The following is a 22,527-nucleotide window of genomic DNA, read 5'->3' on the forward strand; positions in this document are numbered from 1 at the left end:
AAGTAACATCCAGGCAAGGAATATTAGTTTTAATCTTTGTTTTCTCAACTTGTAAATGTTCCTTTTGCTAGAGGGTTTACCTCTGGTTGCTGTAACTTTGAACCTGGAGCTAGAGGGGGTTCCTCTGGGCTCTTTGAATCTGATTACCCTGTAAAGTTATTTTCCATCCTGATTTTACAGAGATGATTTTTACCTTTTCTTTTAATAAAATTTTTCCTTTAAGAACCGAATTGATTTTTCATTGTTTTAAGATCCAAGGGTTTGGATCTGTGTTCACCAGGACTAATTGGTGAGGGGATATTCTCAAGCCTTCCTGGGGAAAGGGGTGTAGGGGCTTGGGGGAAAATATTCTCAAGCCTGCCCAGGAAAGGGGGGTTAGGGACTTGGGAGATATTTGGGGAAAGGCAGAGTTCCAAGTGGCTCTCCATAAATATTTGGTTAAAATGCTTGGTGGTGGCAGCGTATTTTTAACCTAAGCTGGTAAAAATAAGCTTAGGGGGTCTTTCATATGGGTCCCCAAATCTGTACCCTAAAGTTCAGAGTGGGGAGGGAACCTTGACAAATGCCCTCTCTAGAATACTGCTGGTATGTTGTTCATTTGTTTGATTTAATAAGCGCTGGAAACTAATATTCTCTATTTATCCATAGCATAGGTACAGTATGGGGGCAGTAATGAAGTCCAGTTTCCCCATTGGTATTCCTAATAATTTCTGTTTCTCGTGCCATTCATACCTTGGCCTCACTGCTGAAAATGCCACTGAGGATGACAATGGTTGGGGAGGAGCATAAGAGCAGCACCACTTGTTTCACAGAGTCTACCCATCACTTTCATTCACTCAAACCTTAACCAGATTGGAATCAGTGACAGGATAATAAAATATTATCTATTTCACCACCAATCCCATCAAGCCCAGGAGCTATTTGTTTGAGAATCCCTAGTGGTGGAGTTTGCACCTCTATTTCTCCACCAGAAGTTGAATTTGCTGGCTTTCCGTATGTTGCTCTAGGCTCATAGTTTCGGTCAAACATTTGCTTGAATGGGGACTTGACAATTTTCCCTCCCATCATGGGTTAAAGCGCTTGACATATTGATATCAAATATGAACAAAGCAGGCAGCATGTATTACATTAGAAAATACATAAAAATTAATTCCTTGTCATTCTAAGTTTTGTTCTAGTGCTGTCTGGCTTCCCACAGGTAGCAATATAATAGAATCATAGAAGTATAGGACTGGAAGGAACCTAAATAGGTCATCTAATCCAGTCTCCTGGACTGAAGGCAGGACTAAATAACAACTAGAAAATTCCTGACAAGTGTTTGGAGGTTTTTAAGAACAGGTTAGACAATGACAGAGACTCCACAACCTCCCTAGACAATTTGTTCCAGTACTTTACTACCCTGACAGGAATTTTTTTCTAACATCTAACTTAAAACTCCCTTGCTGCAATTTAAGCCCATTGCTTCTTGTCCTATCCTCAGAGCTTAACAAGAACAATTTTTTACCCTCCTCCTTGTAATAGCCTTTTACATACTTGAAAACTGTAATCATGTCCCACCTCGGTCTGCTCTTCTCCAGACTAAACAAACCTATTTTTTTTTTTCAATCTTCCCTCATAGGTCATGTTTTCTAGACATTTCATCATTTTTGTTGCTCTCCTCTGGACTTTCTCCAATTTGTCCACATCTTTCCTGAAACGTGGCACCCAGAACTGGACACAATAGTCTAGCTGAGGCCTTATCAGTGTGGAGTATAGTGTCTTGCTTACAACACTCTTGCTAATACATCCCAGAATTATGTTCGCTTCTTTTTGCAACAGTGTTACACTGACTCATATTTAGCTTGTGATCCATTATAATCCCCAGATCCCTATTCGTATTACTCCTTCCTAAGCAGTCATTTCCCATTTTGTATGTGTGCAACTGACTGTGCCTTCCTAAATGGAGTACTTTGCATTTGTCCTCATTGAATTTCATTCTATTTACTTCAGATCATTTCTCATTTTAATCCTGTTCTCCAAAGCACCTACAACTTGTTCCAGCTTGGTATCATCTGCAAACTTTATAAGTGTACTCTCTCTGCCATTATCTAAATCATTGATGATTTTGAACAGAACCAGACCCAGAACTGATTCCTGCAGGACCCAACTCGTTATACCCTTCCAGCATGACTATGAACCACTGATAACTATTCTCTGGGAATGATTTTTCCAACCAGTTAAGCACCAACCTTATACTAGCTCTATCTAGGCTAGCTTGTTTATGAGCAATAAGGGGTCCTAGCACATGTAAATAAGATGGGCAGGAAGATAAATACAGTTCAACCCATGTGTGAAGGATCATCATAGTTTTATCCATTTGTCACTGGGCCGCCCAACTCAGGAGCACCCTCTTGTGGCATGCTGTGGCATGACAGACACACCTGCCTCAGTCTCTTTCCTTTGCCCTCCTCAGCAGTAGTTCAAATAGGCTTTCTGAGTATAAATAGCCCTTACAGAGTTAATTTATGACAGAATAAAGTCCTATTTACATATATCATAAGCCAAGACCCATAACGAGAACCCATATGGTTCTCACATCCCCCACAATGCCCCAGTTCTCCAGTACCTCTCAGCATGCCTCACCATAGCCCCTCTAACTAGCAAGGTTCTTCAACCTGTTTCAATCTCAGGTTTTGTTTTAGCTCTTGCCTGGAGATATCAGAAGCCTCACAACCTCCATCATTTCCCAGCTTTTAGCCCTCTCCAGCCCTTTGGCTTCAGCTCTCTATCACCAAGAGCCAGCAGGCATCTCCATTGCTATAAACCTTCAGCTCTTGCCTGCCTTCTATGGCTGAGGATATTTGGCTCAGGAAAGGTAAGCAAGTTCGCCCCTCCGCTGATTTCCTAGCCCTCAGCCCTTTCCAGCCTCCTGGCACTAGCTCTGACTCAGGAAGTCCCATCCACTGGCTTCCTGGTAATGTCTTCCTCTTTCCAGAGAGAGCTATCTACAGCTTTCCCCCAAAGACCTCCTCCTCCAGTCTCCTGACTCATCAGGTCCCTCATGGATCTTTTATAGCCTCCCCTCCCCCCATCTTTCCCTCCCTCTCAATTGGCTAAAGTGGGAGCACCAGTTCTGGCACAGGGGCATTAACTGTGGCCAGCGATCCTGTGACCCCACTGCTTTGCTTTTTACTGTGTAGCGAGGGCTGAACAACTTGCACTGCAGAGCTGTTGAGAGTTCCTCATGCTAGTGCTAACCACAGGGACAGTGTGAAAAGGAGCCTAGAGGTTCCTCCTGGAATTCCCTATTCCTGGCACAGCAAAGTTCACACACCTTTTTAAAATTATTTTTTTAATTTGTATTTATTTATTGCCGTAAGGGTTTGGCCCAGAGCCTTGTGAAAGAAAACCCACGTCAGTCTCTTCTCCCTGCTGCTCTTAAAGTCACCCAAATATTCAGGGCAAGCCTTTGTTCTCCACCAGTCTGGAATCCAACAAAAAGGGGTGTGAGCCTTCAAATCATCACCTGACTAGTTCTCACCCATGTGATTCATCTGATTGATGTGAGCAGAACTACCTCCATGAATCAGGGATGTGAGATCAAGCCCATGGCTGGTGGTATACTTATTAACTGACAAAATCCAAATCCCAACACCTCCACCCCTCAAAAGAGCAAAATCCCTGGAAACCAAACCACCATGCTCTATGAACAGAAAGCCAGGCAAATACTTGGTTTTCCTGCCGTCATCAAACACTGCCTAAAATCCCCATTTAAAATGACAATACCAGAAATTCTAAGTCTGTTTTTGCATTACCAGTCACAAGCCACGTAGATCAGAGTGAGACATAGAACATCCCAGCTAAAGGACAAGTGTTCCACATGCCCATATACATGGTGTTGGTAAAGGTGTGCTGTAGGCACAGGACTGGGAACCAGGAATGCCTGTGTTCTAAATTGACTCTGACATAGAATATTCTCTATCGCCCTGGGAAAATCTCCTAATCTCTCTGGGTTTTTCCCCACCTGTAAAGTGGTTATTATTGTAGTCCCTTCTTCTGTCCCAGTCGGACACCAGCATTGTTCTCCTGCTAAGCAGCTATTTGGGCCTTGTAGGTCAGCTTTCCAGTGAAGGGGAAATCAATGATATAGAGTCTGGGTATATTCTAAGTGTAACTTGCTTTATTTACACATATACACAAGCTCTGGAATGGGGGATAGGGTGTGAAACAGCATGCAACACTCTCTACTTTCAGGGATCTCAGCCCAACACTAATTCCCTAGTTTCCAGAGAGAATCTCTGATCAGGAATTGACCAAAAATAGACCAGGGCACAAATGGGGGGCCCAGACAGCAAGTGTGAAAAATCAGGACAGGGAATGGGGGGTAATAGGTGCCTATATAAGACAAAGCCCCAAATATCGGGACTGTCCCTATAAAATCGGGACATCTGGTCACCCTAGGCACAGAGCAACTCTCCAGCAGCTTACACAGCTCCCTCTCCAAAGGCCACTGACTCTACACAGAACCTTGCATTACCACAACCAAAGTCAACACAGTATGCTTCCTAAGACTGAACATTTGTTCACACAATAAAAAAACAAACTTGGAACAGTGCTGTCTAGTGGTATATATCAAAATATTGCAGGCCCTACCTGTCAGTGGCACAGCTAGCTCCCAGCCTGGTCACTAGGTAACCTAGCAAGCTCAGCGGTGCCCAATGAGCTCCCTCCAAACAATTGATCTCCCTGATTGCTGTCTGCCCTGCTCAGTCTGCAACTTCGGCCTTACAGCAGCTGTTCAGTGTGTATCATGCCCACAGATGCACTTACCCTGCTCTAACTTCTGCTTCCTGCTCCAGCCTGTTTACAATCCTTGCTCCAAGCCCTATCTCCTGCTTCATTCTGGTTTCTGTCTGCTGGCTCCCCATCTTGGCTATATCCCTGACTACGACTCCAGCTTACTTGTTGGCTTAGGCTTTGGCTTCTGACTCTGGTTCTGACCTTCCGCTTGGCCCCTTGACCCTGACTAGTGCTTTACCTTGGACTGGTGCCTGATCTCTAGATCTACACTTGTCATTACTTGAACTGCCACCAAAATCACCAGGCCATGTCCTGCTCCACCTGCTAGGTAGGCCGCCCATGCCCTGACAGCTTACACTACCTCACATCACTGCATTTATTTTAATTCACAGGGCACAGTTCCTCATAGGACATTAGTCTGCTGAATTAGAGGGCTTCAGAAAGCACACCCCAGACATTTAAAAAAATTACTCATTCTTTTGCACTGTTTGTGTTTCTGGCTTACACTGACTTACTATGTTTTGTTTTGTTTTGATACTCCTTGCATTGGCTCCTAAGTAAAACATTATAAGTTGATCCTTTAGCATCAGCACACAAAGGTGGCTTCACACAGCACTGCCTCATCATGGATTGTGGAGTAACTCATCCAGAGAGCTTTGTACTGGTTGGTTTCCATGGGAGTGTCAACACTGGAGTTCAAATGACAAATGCCTTTTTGAAGAGTTCCCTAAGTGGTCTATTTAAGAGTTCGTCTTCATCGTTAAGTATTATTATTGTCTCTCTCAGAGTTGGATTCATTTTATAATTCTAAGATTATCATCAAATGTAGCCTTAAGATGTATTTGCATCATTAATCTTAGCTCTTAATATTGCTGTATTTAAAAACTTGTAACCGTGTTTATCATGAGCAACAGCGTGTTTTTAATTTCTTCCAAAAGGCTCATTCACAGTAAGTTTATGGGAATATACACTGTGTATATGCACAGTGTACATGGAGTGTGAATTTATATACTTCTGGGGTTGCTAACATACACCGCACCGTCACCTTCACATTTAATACAGTAATGAGGATTGTGGAAAGTGCAGAGCCCAGCATGAAATGCTCTCTCTGAATCCAAGTAGCCTGGCCACTTAAGTTAAGAGGGAAGACCATACAATGACAGGGGCAGCAGGTTTGTATAATTTTTGGTGGTGCCCAGATCAGTTCCAAGTCCCCCCCCCGTCTTCCCCCCCCCCACCCACACACATCTGCCTAAGGCTCTGGGAGGGAGTTTGGGGGGCAGATTCTGGGAGGAAGTTTGCATGCAGGCTCTGGGCTGGGACAGGGGGTTGGGCTGCAGGATGGGGTGCAGGAAGGGGTTTGGGTGCTGGATGCGGGCTCTGGGAGGGAGTTGGGTGCAGGGGGGGTTGGGGTGCAGGCTCTGGAAGGGAGTTTGGGTGTGAGAGGGGGTGTGGGCTGTGGGAGGGCGCTTGGGTGCTGGGTGCGGGCTCTCGGCTGGGACAGGGGGTTGGGGTGCGGGAGGGGGTTTGGGTGGTGGGTGCAGGATCAGAGAGGGTTTGGGTGCTGGGTGTGGGCTCTAGGCTAGGACAGGGGTTTGGGGTGCTGGGTGCGGGCTCTGGGCTGGGACAGAGGGTTGCGGTGTGAGAGGGGGTGTGGAAGGGGGTTTGGGGTGCGAAGTCTGGGTAGGGTGACCAGATGTCCCGATTTTATAGGGACAGTCCCGATTTTTGGGTCTTTTTCTCACATAGGCACCTATTACCCCCCACCTCCTGTCCTGATTTTTGACACTTGCTATCTGGTCAGCCTAAGTCTGGGAGGGAGCTTGGGTGTGGGCTCTGGGCTGGGACAGAGGGTTGCGGTGCAAGAGGAGGTGCGGGGTGTGGGACTGGGCTGCGGATGAGGAGTTTGGAGTGCAGCATGCAGGCTGCCCCAAGCTGGGGTGGGAGCCAGAGGACTCCCCCCCCCCGACCCTCTCCCCACCGGCAGCAGCGAGCTCTAGGGGAGGGGGACACTCACCCATGCACCCCCAGGCTGCTGCTCAGGCGGTCCAACCAGGATAAGCCCCCCACTCGGAGGCACCTGCCGGGGGAGGCTGCCATGCATCTCCTCCCCTCCTCCCTCTGCAGGTGCAGCAGTTGCCTCAGCCTGTCCCTGGTGCCGCTCCTTTGTAGCCGGCCACGGCTGGCAAGGGAGCGCTGCACAGAGCTGCAGGAGGCAGCCGCCTGCTGCCCAGGGCAGGCAGGGATGCTCGGGGGAGGCATGCAGGGGTGGCAGGTGGAGCCCGGGGAGAGGCTCGGCTCCGAACATTGGTAGAGCCAGGCCCCCCAGGCCCTGAATCTGCTGGAGCCCGGGCACCACGGGCCCATACAACTCGCCACTCCTGTAGGATGAGACCTATAGTCACTTCTCTGTATCACATACAAAGACAGCTGCAATCTGCAGCCATTTGGTTTCTGTGTGCCTCACATGAGACACTCCTGCTGTATCTGCTGCTCAGACTTTGCTCCTGGTTGATGCCAATACTTCTTTATACCAAAATATAAAAAATAGATTGGGTCTGGATTTGAGGTTCATTGTCATTCAAAATGTTGCACTCTCTGTGATTCTGCGTGCACAAGTAACGTTAGTGGGAGTCAAAAGGAGAATAACTCTGCTTGGTACTCTGTCAGATATAACCTGTCCTCAACCAGTTATTTTAGGATCATCCAACCAGCAAGCAATATTGATATTCATTCAGAGACAAGAGAGATTAAATCCATAAATCAAGCATTAAGTTAAAGAACCATGACATTAAATCAGCATAAAAAAGCATGTCCCTTAAATTATCAGAACAAGAAGTTCACAGATAGTCTTTACAGTTGAATTCTGTTTTAATTAGATAAATCTTTTAATCCAAATATTCCAAGACACCAATGTTCATAAGTTTTGAGCTGTTCAGGTCATGGGTTTTGGCATGGCCCATGTACTGGGATAAGGGTCCAGCTGTAAAATGTGGAGACTGGTGTGAATTCCAAATCCCATTATTTTGGGGCATTCAGATGAGGGATTTTGGTTTGGGCCCATCTATAGTAATAGAGGGTCAATTTGAGCAACCTTCCTTGAACTTCATACCCTCATATCTCAATGTCTGTATTTTGACCCATCAACCTTTTACCCCCAATCGGGGATATTGCAGATTATGTATTCCTCATGCTACCTTATCTTAAACCAAACTTTGCACCCTCGATAATCTGTATGTTATTCCCTGATAACCAGAAACTTCTATGCTCAAACTCTGTTCACTATTTTTTTAACATCATCTTAATAAATTTTTTAAATATGTCTGATTGTGACATGCAGAAGCATAAAGCAGTTAACTCCCCAAATTAGGTATGTGCATAGAAGCTAAATCACTATCCTGCACAGGCAGAGTGAGTTCTACTAGATGGGTTCTTTCCATGGCATAAGGATGATGGGAACACTTCCCAATTATTTCCCTGAAATAACATATTCTAATTCTATTTGTTACTAATGTAGTTAAAACAGTACTGTCGATCTTAAAATCTTGTGCCAAAAAATCCCAAACCAAAGCCAAAAATCTTGATAAATTGCATCTCTATGATGATGTTTCCATTTCCCTCCTTCTGGTGTTGTCCATTTTTGCTATGTAATACAGTCTGTGATTGTAGCAGATGATTTAAAGACTTCACACTACAGAGAATCTAAAATTTGAGGACTTCAGTAACTCAGCCAGAGATTATGAGCCTACTACAGGAGTGGGTGGGTGAGGTTCTGTGGCCTGCAATATGCAGAAGGTCAGACTAGATGATCATGATGGTCCCCCTTCTGGCCCTAAAGTCTATGCATCTATTAGAATCTTTTTTATTTTTGTAACGCTCCCATTTCAGCTTCCTCTCTCCTGATAGCTAAAACCACACCTTTAAAACTATATTAGCACTACTTTAGAGCTCAACCAGCAATAAACAAGCTCCAGAACAAGGGAGCATGAAGGTTTGTAGATTAAAAAAAAATATATATATAGGGAGATATACCTATCTCCGGAAGGGACCCTGAAAGGTCATCAAGTCCAGCCCCCTGCCTTCACTAGCAGGACCAAGTACTGATTTTCCCTCAGCTTCCTTAAGTGGCCCCCTCAAGGATTGAACTCACAACCCTGGGTTTAGCAGGCCAGTGCTCAAATCACTGAGCTATCCCTCCCCCTTCTGATAAGCAACTACAATAGTGATGTTTAAAATTAATAGACTGGAATTATCTCAGCAGCAACAGCTATATGTGGCAATTGATGAGTAGGAGAATGTCATGAGTGCATTTGTCATGGGGGGACTGTAACAGAAGCATAATACAGTGCACCCTCGGTTACTTACAGACTAGATCAGATTTCCCATTCTTCCAGCCCTTAGTATGGTTAGCACTCTCCACATACCAATATCAAATTCAACCTCCAATCCAAACCAGTTTACGGACAAATCTGCTGTCCCTGAGTGGCTCAGCCACTGCTCCTGATGACATTATGTCATTAGCCATGACAGGCTGCGGGAACATTCTGCGTGCATCAAGGTAAACTTCTTATCAGTCTCCCCCTACTGCAGGAATAAGATGGGAACAGAATTTGTAAAAGAATATTACTATGTCTTGTTCCTCAGACAGAGTATCTACAAATTTCTGATGAAGTGCCAAAATGTTAAGCCTGTGCTCCCCGAGAAACTCACAAAGCTCAAGAACATAGCTTCTGATGGGAAATCACAGTGGAGCTAGCCATGCTTGACACACTCCCTAAGAACATAAACTACAGAGCTGATTCTTAGCTGCTAATTACTGATACTATTGTAAGCAGAGTCAGGATGAGCTCTACCCTGACATCTGGTGGTGAATTATGGCGAGTGTGGAAAAGAACTCCAGGGGCTGATCTTGTTTGCATAGGCACACCCACTCGCCTGGCATGAAACAACAGCAACTCAAAGTGGTTACTTTGGCTGGTGTGGGATCCCCAGTTTCTCTGTTATTGGGGCAGGAAGAATAAAGTTTTGTTACCCTGATTCTGTGAATCAAGGCCAGTGGAACTGTGTATGACAGAAGGACTGAGTGAGTCATTCACCATTACCTAAGTAGCATGTGCTTGTCAAGGGGCATGGGTTACAAAACCCAGTGAATTGAGAGAGGATGGGGACAGGTATTTGTACCTGATGGTATGGGCCCTCTCTGAGGGGGTTGAAACACCAATTGCACTACCTCCTCTCTCCATTGTTGAATATCAGAGCTAACTTTTGATTCCATTAGAAGTCTAGTTACAGACTGCTGAACTGAATTCACTTTGGGCCAGTGGTGCACTAGCACTGGGGCTCCCCTACTATGAGCTGAAATCACAAAAGAGCTGAGATCACTGAGGCGGTGTTAACTAGTGGGGGAGCCTGAAGCTATAATGCTAAGCGGCTGGCAGAGCAGCTAGCAGAGTGGAGCCTTGTGGGACGGTTGGAGTGGCGCTGAGCGACTCACAGGTCGGTGAGTGGAGCGGCTGGAGGAGCAGCTAACAGAACAGAGCCTTGTGGGAGCGGCCCAAGGGACAGCTGGAGCGGAGCGGAGCGGAGCAGCTCACAGGTCGGTGAGCGGAGCGGAGCAGCGCGGCGCGGCACGGCTCACAGGTCGGTGAACGGAGCGGCGCGGAGCGGCACGGCTCACAGGTCGGTGAGCGGAGCGGAGCAGCTGCCAGAGCAGTTCGTGGGACGGCAGGAGTGGGACTGCGGGTGGAGTGGAGCAGTTCGTGGTGAAGGCTGGGTGGAACCCCACGGAGAAGCAGCCGGTTGGCCTCGGATCACGTAAGGTGCCCCTTAACACCCTGCTCACACTCCCCCCCTTTTGAACTCTGGGGCTGCACTGATCAGGGACAGAGACTTTGGGGGGTTGTCGGACTTTTGGGACTTTGGTGATTCTTGGGTCGCTGGTTCCAAGAACCAACGGGAGAGGACACGGCCCAATTTGCTGGGGTGGGTCTTCGCTCATGGTTTGGTCTATGAACTCTAGTTGTGGTGTTTTTCCAATTTAATGCTGATGTCGTTTACCTCATGTTATTAAACATTTTCTGTTACACTCAGACTCCGTGCTTGCGAGAGGGGAAGTATTGCCTCTTAGAGGCACCCAGGGGGTGGTATGTAATTGTCCCAGGTCACTGGGTGGGGGCTCGAGCCGGTTTTGCACTGTGTTATTGAAGCGGAACCCCTAGATACAGAACCCGGCCCTTGTTGCTGCCAACTTAGATGGGCAGAAGGGTTACATTTTTGGGGGCTCGTCCGGGATGCCCTGGGTCAGTACCCCTCGCAAGCACCAGTTGAGTGTTCCACTGCATTGGGAAACAATTGTGTTTATATTTTGAGGAAATTACTGTTTGTATAATGGCTAATATGTCAGGTTTGTTGGGCCCCGGCCCTGCAGCCTCTAGCTCAGGGGCCGCAGCCTCAGCTAATGATTGGGCAAAAGCACTGGGGCAAATATTGGAAAAGGTTGTGTTGTCCCATGCTAGGTCAAACTCTTGTCGTGAGTTAAGGTTATTTGCTGGGGCAGAGGAGTTCGAACCCTGGTTGGAGCATACCACTGAAATGCTGCAGGAGTGGGCCGTACCTGATGCAGAAAAGCGAAGATGTCTAATAGAGAGCCTTAGTGGCCCAGCATTAGATGTGATTCGCACCCTGAAACTCATTGACCCTGGGGTCAGTGTGAAGGACTGCCTGGAAGCCCTTGATCATACCTTTGGGAGTGTAGAGGGCCCTGAAGACAGTTACTGTAAGTTCCTTAATTCCCGACAGCAAATTGGCGAGAAGATTTCAGCCTATATACAGAGGCTGGAGAGACTGCTTCAGAGAGCTGTCATGAGGGGTGCAGTGACTGCTGAACAGATGGATCGGACCAGACTGGTTCAAATTGTAAGAGGAGCTCAGTATCAGAACCCGATTCTACTCCATCTCCGGCTAAGAGAACGACGGGAACATCCCCCAAGTTATTCCCAGCTGATAAAGGAGATCAGAGAAGAGGAAGAAAGGCAGGCTGCCAGCGAGTTTTGGGAAGCCCAAACATTGGAGCCAGCCGGCACAACACCACTGCAAACGGCCAGTGTACTGATGGTGAGCACCACAGAGGAACTTGCCCAACAAGTGCAGGTCCTGACAGAACGGATAGCTGAACTGCAAAGCACCATTGACCGAGCTAAGACTTCCGGGAATAAGGAGCCTCTGACTGTGGCGATGGAGAAGTCAGCATTTAGAGCCACCATCCCATCTGGGCGAAGGGGGAAAGGACAATTCTTCTGCTACCGATGTGGTCAGGATGGACACAGTGCTGCCAAGTGCCATAATGAAGAAAACCCCTCCTTAGTGTATGGAAAGCTGAGGATCAGTTGGGAGAGATCCGGTAGTTGCCAGAGGGGACGGGGACCACCCAGGCCTGCAGGATTTGAAGATTCCCCCAGAAAAGACCGTCCAGCTGGGATCCCCGCAGGACTGATAGGGCCTCGAGCAGAGGTCATGGTGAAGATTGAAGGGGAGGAGTGTAAAGCCGTGCTTGACACTGGATCTCAAGTGACTATTATATTTCAGTAATTCTACCAACAAATGCTTAGGCACCTGCCTATACAGCCACTGACTGGCGTTGGTCTGTGTGGCCTCAGCATGGATGAATACCCCTACCAAGGGTATGTCATAGTGCACCTGGAATTCCCAGAGGAGGTTGCTGGGGTAAGAGAAGAGGTGGACACAGCTGCATTAATATGCCCTGACCCTAAAGGGACCTCTGATGTGTCTGTGCTGATAGGGACCAACTCCAGTCTCTTCAAGGTGCTCGCGGATTACTGCAGACGACGGGCTGGGGACCAGTACCTGAATACCCTGATGATCCATACGCTTTGTGCTGAAGCCTACAGGAAGATTGAGGGTGCTAAAAAGGAGACATCTGAGCTACCGATTGGGGCACTGAAGTACATGGGCACAACCCCCTTAGTAGTGCCTGCAAGGACGGAGCAAGAAGTGCTTGTCATGAGTACTCGGCTGAAAGGCAGTAAAGGGACATTAGCAATGATAGAGCAGCCAGTTGAAGGAGAGCTCCCAGAAGGAGTGCTGGTCCCCAGTGGAGTCATAACCCTACCTTCTGAAGCCCAAGAAAAGGTGACTATACTGATTGCTAATGAAACAAGTCGAGATGTTGTTGTGAAGCAAGGACAAAAGATAGCAGATCTCTTCGAGCCTGAATCAATTGTAAAACCCCAGTGTGAGACTCAAGTTCCGACAATAGACCCTGCAAAGTTTGACTTTGGAGATTCACCATTGTTCGAGGAGTGGAAAGATCGCCTGAGGAGGAAACTTTGTGAAAGATCCAAAGTGTTCTCATTGCATGAGTGGGATGTGCAAAAGGAGTAGAGCACAACATCAGACTACATGACTCTCGACCTTTCAGGGAGAGATCTAGGAGGATTGCCCTCTCCGAGATGGAAGATGTGCGACAACATCTTCAGGAGCTGGCTGCGAATGGCATCATTACAGAGTCCCGCAGTCCATACGCCTCACCCATTGTGGTGGTCCGTAAAAAGAATGGGAAAATCCGGATGTGTATTGACTACCGCACCCTAAACCGCCGTACTGTGGTTGACCAGTACACAATGCCCCGAGTCCAAGATGCCTTAGACTGTTTGCTGGGAAGCCAGTGGTTCTCTGTGTTGGATCTTCGGAGTGGATAGTACCAGATCCCTCTGGGTGAAGAAGATAAGGAGAAGACAGCCTTCATCTGCCCATTAGGGTTTTATCAGTTTGAACGCATGCCCCAAGGGATTTCTGGAGCACCTGCCACATTTCAACGTCTTATGGAGAAAGTTGTGGGAGACATGAATTTACTGCAAGTGTTAGTTTATTTGGATGACCTGATTGTGTTTGGAAGAACCTTGGAGGAGCATGAAGAAAGACTTCTTAAAGTGCTTGATAGGTTAGAGGATTATGGTTTGAAGCTTTCAATTGACAAATGCCAGCTCTGCAGGACCTCAGTGAAATATGTGGGGCACATCGTGTCCCAAGAGGGTGTGAGTACTGATCCCGATAAAATAGAAGCCCTCACTACATGGCCATGTCCAAGTAACTACAGAGAACTCAAGACCTTTCTTGGGTTTAGTGGCTACTACCGCAGATTTGTGAAGAACTATGCTACGATTGTAAAACCTCTGAATGATCTTACCAGGGGATACCAGTCCAGCAGGAACAAACCTAAGACCAAGAATAAGGGGAGGTCCCCAAAGCCTCCTGTGCAGAGACACTATGGCCCCTTCGAACCATTTGGGCCACGGTGGGATGAGAGATGTGAAAGGGCTTTTAGAGAAATCATTACATGCCTAACTCATGCTCCGGTCCTAGTCTTTGCTGACCCAAGCAAGCCATTTATCCTGCATACTGATGCCAGTTTGGAGGGTCTGGGAGCAGTACTGTACCAGGAAGTGGAAGGAAGACGTAAACCTGTAGCCTTTGCCAGCCGAGGACTGTCTGACAGTGAAACTCGCTATCCCATCCACAAGCTGGAGTTCTTGGCCTTGAAATGGGCCATCACTGAGAAATTTCGAGACTACTTGTATGGTGCTCAGTTCCAGGTGTGGACAGACAACAACCCATTGACTTATGTGTTAACAAGTGCTAAGTTGGATGCTACAGGGCAGAGATGGGTGGCCGCCTTGGCTAGCTATGAGTTCAGCATTCAATACCGATCAGGGAGAAGCAATGTAGATGCAGATGCATTGTCCCGGCGTCCGCAGGCACCAGAAGTGGCTATGATACCCGTGGATGGAGTGAGGGCTATTTGCAGTGTGAGTCGCCGAGAGCCAGAGGCCCATGAGAGTCTTCATGGATGTGTTGCTGAAGCTTTGGGCCTGCCCCCTGACTGCGTGCCTTCTGCTTCTGTGAACTATATTGCATTGGACCAATCTCCCTTGCCCGTGCTCAATGCGGCTGACTGGCAGGAAGCCCAGCTGCAAGATATTGACATTCGTGATACACTACTTGCCAAAAGGGAGGGGCGAAGCCCAGCTGCGGTTGTCCCTCCTAACCCGGAGGGTAAACTACTATTGAGAGAATGGACCAAACTAAAACTGATCCAGGGAGTGTTACATCGAATGACCACCGACCCTTTACAAAAGCAACGAGCACAACTAGTGCTGCCAAAAGAGTACAGAGCCCTGGCCATGAGGGCCCTGCATGATGACTTTGGACATTTAGGGATGGAGAGGACCCTGGAACTTCTTCGTAGTAGATTCTATTGGCCCCGGATGGCTGAAGATGTTCGTAGGAAATGTGAGACTTGCGCTCGATGTGTTCAAAGGAAAACTCTGCCTACGAGGGCTGCATATCTCAAGAACATCACCAGCACCAAACCTTTGGAACTGGTATGCATCGATTGCTTGTCTTTAGAAGTAGACAAGAGGAATATTGGGAACATTCTAGTAGTGACTGACCATTATACACGATATGCGCAGGCATATCCCACGCGTGATCAGAGGGCCACCACTGTTGCTCGAGTACTGTGGGAGAAATATTACTCAGTTTATGGATTTCCAGCCCGGATACACTCGGATCAGGGGCGGGACTTTGAGAGTCATCTTCTGAAGGAGGTGCTGAGGATAGCGGGAATTAAGAAGTCTAGAACAACGCCTTATCACCCGCAAGGTGATCCTCAGCCAGAGAGGTTCAACCGAACCCTATTAGATATGTTGGGGACTTTGCGACCAGAGCAGAAAGCAACCTGGAGCCAACATGTTGCATATCTGGTGCACGCCTACAATGCCACAAAGAATGATGCTACAGGAGTCACCCCATATCTCTTAATGTTTGGACGAGAACCAAGATTACCCATAGACCTGTGCTTTGGTGTATCAGAGGATGGAGATAGCTATGAAACTCATCAGCAATATGTATCCCGACTGAGAGAAAAGCTGCGGGATGCTTATCACTTAGCTACATCTGCGGCTCGGAAGAATGCAGACCGCAACAAACATCGATATGATGCTAGGGTACGTCTGCAAGAACTCCAGCCGGGGGACAGAGTTCTGCTGCGAAATTTGGGTATTGCTGGCAAACACAAGATAGCCGACAGATGGAAGGCAATACCTTACTTGGTGATGGAAAAGCTAGGAGACCTGCCGGTCTACAAGATCAAACCTGAAGAGGGTCCAGGGCAGACAAAGACAGTGCATAGAAACCTTTTGCTCCCTGTGGGGGAATTGGTAGGCACCCCGTATGAGATGGGCCACAACAGGGCAACTGGGCAGAACGAGGGTGCTGGACCAAAGCCGCCCTCCAACGTGGACAGCCAGCCCCCTGCAGCTAACCTACCCCCATGCAGCACATCTGAGAGTGAGTCTGAGGAGGAAGATACAACCATGGTGTATCCTGGGATGGAGACAAGATTTCAGTCTCGATCGGCTGAATCAAAAGAGAGCTCCTCTTCTTCCACCCTAAACCCCATGGCAGAAGTATTTAGGCCCATTCCTGACACCCCTGAGCCACTGGTGGGACCCCCATGTGATGACACACCCAGGTTATTGGACAGTGGAGACATACAGGTGGAGGATGTCCTGGGCACGTTGGACCCTCCACTGTTAGAACTAGAAATGCAGGGGCCTATGCCAGTAGCCGAGGGACCCTCAAAGGAAACCTCTCCATCCATCGTTCAAGAGGCTGTCCCGCCCACCACGGCAACAGAAATTCTCAATAGACGAGACAGGGTAATAAGACCAGTAAAACGGTTGACTTATGATGCACCTGGGGTAACTAGTGAGGAACCAATATGTTTAGCACACAGGCTTGTGGAAGCTAAAGTGGGCTATCTGAGGCCCTTTGGAGGGAACCAGTGAGTTGTTATAATAGGGAGTGTGATTTGTCGGGACGACAAATTTTCGGCTGGGGGGAGGATGTAAGCAGAGTCAGGATGAGCTCTACCCTGACATCTGGTGGTGAATTATGGCGAGTGTGGAAAAGAACTCCAGGGGCTGATCTTGTTTGCATAGGCACACCCACTCGCCTGGCATGAAACAACAGCAACTCAAAGTGGTTACTTTGGCTGGTGTGGGATCCCCAGTTTCTCTGTTATTGGGGCAGGAAGAATAAAGTTTTGTTACCCTGATTCTGTGAATCAAGGCCAGTGGAACTGTGTATGACAGAAGGACTGAGTGAGTCATTCACCATTACCTAAGTAGCATGTGCTTGTCAAGGGGCATGGGTTACAAAACCCAGTGAATTGAGAGAGGATGGGGACAGGTATTTGTACCTGATGGTATGGGCCCTCTCTGAGGGGTTGAAACACCAATTGCACTACCTCCTCTCTCCATTGTTGAATATCAGAGCTAACTTTTGATTTCATTAGAAGTCTAGTTACAGACTGCTGAACTGAATTCACTTTGGGCCAGTGGTGCACTAGCACTGGGGCTCCCCTACTATGAGCTGAAATCACAAAAGAGCTGAGATCACTGAGGCGGTGTTAACTAGTGGGGGAGCCTGAAGCTATAATGCTAAGCGGCTGGCAGAGCAGCTAGCAGAGTGGAGCCTTGTGGGACGGTTGGAGTGGCGCTGAGCGACTCACAGGTCGGTGAGTGGAGCGGCTGGAGGAGCAGCTAACAGAACAGAGCCTTGTGGGAGCGGCCCAAGGGACGGCTGGAGCGGAGCGGAGCGGAGCGGCTCACAGGTCGGTGAGCGGAGCGGAGCAGCACGGCGCGGCACGGCTCACAGGTCGGTGAACGGAGCGGCGCGGAGCGGCACGGCTCACAGGTCGGTGAGCGGAGCGGAGCAGCTGCCAGAGCAGTTCGTGGGACGGCAGGAGTGGGACTGCGGGTGGAGTGGAGCAGTTCGTGGTGAAGGCTGGGTGGAACCCCACGGAGAAGCAGCCGGTTGGCCTCGGATCACGTAAGGTGCCCCTTAACACCCTGCTCACACCCCCCCCCTTTTGAACTCTGGGGCTGCACTGATCAGGGACAGAGACTTTGGGGGGTTGTCGGACTTTTGGGACTTTGGTGATTCTTGGGTCGCTGGTTCCAAGAACCAACGGGAGAGACACGGCCCAATTTGCTGGGGTGGGTCTTCGCTCATGGTTTGGTCTATGAACTCTAGTTGTGGTGTTTTTCCAATTTAATGCTGATGTCGTTTACCTCATGTTATTAAACATTTTCTGTTACACTCAGACTCCGTGCTTGCGAGAGGGGAAGTATTGCCTCTTAGAGGCACCCAGGGGGTGGTATGTAATTGTCCCAGGTCACTGGGTGGGGGCTCGAGCTGGTTTTGGACTGTGTTATTGAAGCGGAACCCCTAGATACAGAACCCGGCCCTTGTTGCTGCCAACTTAGATGGGCAGAAGGGTTACACTATTACTTGTAGGTGACTGCCCAGTTTTGCTTTAGTCAGTGTGGCCGCTCTGCATCTTTTCAAACCCAAAGGTCAATTTCCCATCAGACTGTCTTGACAGATGCTCTGCAAATGATTCAGCTGGGAGAACAAGCCGCAGTAAGAACCACTCAAAGGGAGCTTTTTGGAAAAAAGCAAACTTCTAGGAGAAAACATAAATCTAATTGTAAGATAATCAGACTAATTAGGTGGACTCCTGCTATGTCCAAAGTTGTATGTCTAAATAGTTCTCCATTAGAAAACAAGTAACAAAAATGTGTAAAATGTTGAATTGACAGCTCCCAAGACTGAAATTCTCCAGGTCCAGCAGCCATGCCACAGGTCCAGCAACAGTCAGTGTCAGTGAAGCTTTCCCACAATACACCTGCCCTTTAAATGCACCTCAGCTGTGACCTGGAGAAATTGCTTGTGAGGGAGCACACTGTGTCCTGGGTCTCTGTGCTGAAGGGTGCCAACAGAAGTCAGATAAGCTAAGGTCAGAAATTGAAGAAACAACTGATGATTATGGGTTCAAATTAGGGTTGCCAGCTATCTGATTTTCGACCGGAACACCTGGTTGAAAAAGGACCCTGGCGGCTCCGGTCAGCACCATTGACTGGGCCGCTAAAAGTCCGGTCAGAGGTGCAGTGGGACTAAGGCAGGCTCCCTGCCTGGATCCATGCAGCTCCCAGGAAGCGGCCAGCATGTCCCCCAGACTCGGAGGCGGCCATGGGGCTCCACGTGCTGCCCCTGCCCTGAATGCCCGCTCCGCAGCTCCCATTGGCCAGGAACCACAGCCAATGGGAACTGCGAGGGCAGCGCCTGCAGGCAGGAGCAGTGCACAGAGCCTCCATGGCTGCCCCTCCGCTTAGGAGTTGGAAAGATGTGACACCGCTTCCCGGGAGCCACCTGAGGTAAGTGCCACCCAGAGCCCGCACCCCCTCCCACACCCAAACTCCCTCCTGAAGCCCGCACCCCCTCCTTCACCCCAACCCTCTGCCCCAGCCCTGAGCCCCCTCTCACACCCAAACTCCCTCCCAGAGCCCCCTCCCACACACAACCCCTCATCCCTAGCCACACCCCACAGCCTGCACCCCCAGCTGGAGCCCTCACCTCCTCCCACACCTCAACAAAAATGAGCAAGTGAGTGAGGGTGGGGGGAAAAGAGGGGAACAGAGGAGGGTGATGGAGTGAGTGGGGGTGGGGAATCGGGGAAGGGGGTGAGGCAAGGGTGTTCATTTTTCTGTGATTAGAAAGTTTGCAACCCTAGTTCAAATGGCTGGTCCAAATTTATATATTTAAAAAAAAAGATTCTTGTAGCTTGAAGTCAATAAGTAAAAAGGTGACAGGCCTTTGAGTCTTTCCTTATACAAGGATAAGCAATTCCCACATCTCAAATGTAGGAAGTACGTCACTCTCTTGGCCCACTCTACTTCATGTAATCCCAACAGATGGACAGATTCACCCCTCACTGAGCTGAGCATCATCCCTCCGCAACTGGGATTCCTGGTAATTTTGTCAGTCATCTGGGCTAGCTTCTCTGCTCAGAGAAAAGGCTTTAATGCTTTCACTGCCAGTTACAAAATGGGGTCAATACAGCCCCCTCTGTTAGGGCCAAGCTGTGGGTGGCTGGTGTGCACTGGTCAGTTACCAAGTTGTGGTCAAGGGATATAAATAAATTAAATAAATAAATTAATGGAGATATCCCATCTCCTAGAACTGGAAGGGACCTTGAAAGGTCATCAAGTCCAGCCCCCTGCCTTCACTAGCAGGACCAAGTACTGATTTTGCCCCAGATCCCTAAGTAGCCCCCTCAAGGATTGAACTCACAACCCTGGGTTTAGCAGGCCAATGCTCAAGCCACTGAACTATCCCTCCTCCTGTGGGGATGTGTAGTGGAGTTGGGATTTAGTTGGGTCAAGATGCCAGGAAGTCAGGGTCATGCATCAGGTGACAGACAGGAAGCAAGTAGTGGAGTCAGGGACAAATCAGGGTCAGGAGCTGGAGTCTGGGGTTCACAGCAAGGCAAGGTCTGGAGCAGAAGCAAGCAGGTGGTCTGCATCGTTGCTCAGACAGCTCCCCATGCTGGCTTCCTGGTATATACACCAGCATGAGTTAATCAGTGGGCTGCAGGGAGGACATCACTCAGGCCCCACTGGGTAGTACTTCCTGCAGTGTCTAGCTTCATGAGGTCCTCCAGTGGAACCCCAGCCTGAGCTCCCAATGGTGATGCAGAAGTGCTGGTGGCCCAGAACCTCCATGGTCCCAGGTTTTAGTCCTGCAGAGTCTAACACTAGCATAGGCACCAGTTTAAAATAGCCAGGCTACCACTTCTCTTTTAATCTAAAACGGATGATGCCTCCTCCTCTCATCCCCCCAGCCTTCCATGAAGAGCTTACAAATTAGTTACAGGCAGTGACACAATGAGTGGGACAACAGCACAATCAGGAAGATGGGGGCGAAGGAAGGACGGGTTACATATTAAAATTACATGTTCAGCAAAGGCATGTGTACAGCATGCAATGCATTTTATATAAATAAGTGTCTGACTCACTTCTTGAGGGTGTCGTGGTGGAAATTGGCCTGAAGGAGACATCAGAATGAGGAGAGGAAAGTAGTCTAGTAGACTGGGAAGGACATTTTTAGTGAAATGTGGTAAGACACTGAGATCGCTTATGAATATATAATTAAGGTGGTCATGAAATTCTTAGAATGGCAATATGTTGTGAGCTGGTGTCTGGCCATTTCTCCCAGGCCTGCTGAAAAGTCTCTTTTTTTAGACTACTAGTTAATAGCTGTACATAGAAATCGCTGAGTAAGTGCTTAATATTTTCTTCTTAATTCGATATATGCATTTACAGCCCCCACAAAACCAATCCCTCAGTAATTTGTTCAAAAAAGTGTCAGAAACCTGAGGAAATTCCCAGCATCACAAGCACCTACAACAACGAAACTATATGCTGTTCAGTAGCAAACCAGCATGTTTTCTGGTGGAAGGATTTCAGTACAAAGCCTTCCAATGTCAAGTTTCCCAAGGGTCACCGTAAATAATAGCGAGAAAAATTGTTTAGAGATGAGGAAAATATTTAGATTGGGTCCTTCTGAGTGATCAGTTACACAGGTAAACCCTACAGCAGTACACAGAATACATATATAGCAAGGTGCTTGGTTTAGCAGTTTCCCTCTGGATTGCCCTCGAGAAATCACTCATTAATCAGTCCAAACTTGCTTACATTGGTACCTTCATATTGACATCCTTTGGAAGTGCCTTAAAAAAAATCAGTTTACCTGTCTCTGTGCCAGTCCATCTGCAAACATGAAATCATTTCCAGCCCATTCTAATAGTTCCATTTCACCTCTGTGTCTTCAATACTTAACTTCCCCCTTACCTAAACAGAACTCATCTGTGTTCTGCTAAAGAACCTCTGTCCAAGAACTTACATTATGGGGATCTGGCTCTTTGGAGAACAAGGAAGTTATTTTAAAGTTGCGCTTTTCTATGCAAATTTCTTTGCTCAAGTTCCTGGATTCTTTGTTTTCTTTTGCTTCTGCTTTTAACACTTCAGCAGAAACTGATGCCCCATTGCCTGTCCACCAGGTCCCTGACCCTGAACAGCACAGATCAGTGCTGAAAAACTTCATGTGTATATAAAAAAAAATAGAATAAAACGGAGACTCACTTGAGAGCAGGGGATCCCTAAGGAGCGCTGGGATATAAGGAAATTCACTGAGGTGCAGCAGCACAGATCTTCTGTCTTCCCAGCTCCTGACTCCGGCTGGCTGGCTTAGCTGACCTCCGCCCCACTCCGAGCCAGGCAGTGAGTGAGAGAGTCTGGAGGAGGAGGGGGAGGAGATTGTGCTTCAGTTCCTGCTGCTCTTGCTGGTACCACTGCAGAGGAGTGAGACTATCAGCTCCCTCCTGCCTCACTTGCTCAGAGAACACAAAACCAAAACCACATACTGAGGTGTACAAATCACAAGTAGAAAATAACCACACAGCCATACAATATACACTGTACAATACGCACAACTGTTCAAACCTACACAAAAACACAAGTGGTCACAGACGTAAGCAGGTCTAGCATATATACACAAATCCTATACACAGGGATCAAACACGCACAGCCCAGATATCACTGTGTGTAGTAGGTCTGGACACACAATGTGCACACCTACATGACACACGCAAAGTGTTATTTGTATGGCAGTGGCTCCTAGAGGCCTCATATGAGATCAGGGCCTCATCATGCTAGGTACATAAGCAAACATAATGAAAGACAGTCCATGTGAAATTCTGCAGGGACCGGAACCTGGGTCTGTGGGTTGCCCAACACTTCTGCGCTTCTACCCCACAGCTGTGAT

At 48.1% G+C, this 22,527-nt stretch overlaps 1 protein-coding gene across 3 annotated transcripts in view; it reads right to left on the reverse strand.

Annotated features, from left to right (window-relative positions):
• GPR68 (G protein-coupled receptor 68) overlaps positions 1-21,953 on the reverse strand; it is a 42,416-nt gene extending 20,463 nt beyond the window's left edge. For 2 of the 3 annotated variants that reach the window (XM_054026765.1, XM_054026766.1), the window contains exon 1: positions 21,846-21,953. The gene's annotated coding sequence lies outside the window, so the exon portion shown is untranslated. Of the gene's footprint in view, positions 1-21,453; positions 21,535-21,845 lie in introns of those variants that run through there. The other variant, XM_054026767.1, reaches the window with a different exon arrangement.
• Between the last annotated feature and the right edge of the window lie 574 nt (positions 21,954-22,527).

Source organism: Malaclemys terrapin, chromosome 4 (genome assembly GCF_027887155.1).
Source record: "Malaclemys terrapin pileata isolate rMalTer1 chromosome 4, rMalTer1.hap1, whole genome shotgun sequence".
NCBI lineage: Eukaryota > Metazoa > Chordata > Testudines > Emydidae > Malaclemys > Malaclemys terrapin.